At 38.7% G+C, this 1181-nt stretch overlaps 1 protein-coding gene across 1 annotated transcript in view; it reads right to left on the bottom strand.

The window, feature by feature from the left end:
- Positions 1-1181, bottom strand: part of NEK1 (NIMA-related kinase 1) — a 207687-nt gene that overhangs the window by 28772 nt on the left and 177734 nt on the right. The window lies entirely within an intron of this gene.

The following is a 1181-nucleotide window of genomic DNA, read 5'->3' as shown; positions in this document are numbered from 1 at the left end:
ACAGAAGAGTATAACTGCAGAACGAAGATAAGTCACGGTTGCCACTGCTTTCAAGATTTCAGCCTTGGCTGTGGGCAGTGTCCAGACTGAATGGGGAGCAAGTTTGGCAGTGGACAAGTTGATGTGCTGTCCTCTCACTGTGCTGCCATTTGACCAGCCCGTCTGAGGGTACAGCACAAGGAGACACTACAGAGAGATAAATACTACGGCAACCCTGGGGTTGTCCTGAACAGACGTTTATACTCGAGCATGGAGACTGAGCGGGCACTTTAGGCCTTGTGCCCTGGAATAAACTGTATTAATACAAACGACTAGCATCAGATACCTTTAAATTTGTTGTGACCTTCTTGTACATGCATCTTCTAGCTAGTGTCCTTTCCCTCTTAGAAGGGTAAGAGGTGACAAAACATAGACCCCTAGAATCTGTGAGGAAGCTCAGACATCACGTGTAAGGAAAAAGAGCTGCAGGCTCTCTGCCCAGGACTCCATCCTGTCCTGCAACGGCTGTGAGTCTTGGCTATATTTACTTTATTCTCATGTTTGTGTTTTTTAGAAAAGTGAATGGTCAGTAAATGGCTTAAGTTTTATAATAAAATCATTTGATACTCTTCTGAAGCTTCAACTGAAAAAACTTTTTAGAAAGTATAAAATGGATCCACAAGTAACTTGATTGTCCAAATACAGCCCAATAATCTTTAAAGGAAGACAGCAAAAATCAGACACCCAGCAAATACAATATTCATGAGGTCCATCTTTGAATAATAAATTATAAAACATGTCAGTGAGTGGGAAAATATGACTCATAACCGGTAGAAAAATCAGGCAATAGTAATAGAAACAGCGATGATGGAAGTAGAAGATATGGATGTTAAGAAAGCTATTTTAACTGAGTAAAGAAAAACATGAGTATAATGAGGAGAGAAATGGAAGATAGAAAAGAAAAAACCTTCTAAAGACAAAACATACAATACTGAAATAAAAGTTTCACTGAATGGGATTGATAGTACATTACTGCAGGAAAAAAGATGAGTAAACTTTTGTACATATTAATGGAATCTATCCACAATGAAACAGAGACAAAAAAGATTGAAAACAAAAAGAACATAATCTCAGTGACCTGTGGAACAATATCAAGCAGTCTAACATATATGTAACTGGAGTCCCAGAAAGGGGAGTAGGGA

This window comes from Propithecus coquereli, unplaced genomic scaffold (genome assembly GCF_000956105.1).
Source record: "Propithecus coquereli isolate 6110/MARCELLA unplaced genomic scaffold, Pcoq_1.0 Scaffold53, whole genome shotgun sequence".
In the NCBI taxonomy this organism is placed as follows: Eukaryota; Metazoa; Chordata; class Mammalia; order Primates; family Indriidae; genus Propithecus; species Propithecus coquereli.
This window is presented reverse-complemented; position numbering and strand designations above follow the sequence as displayed.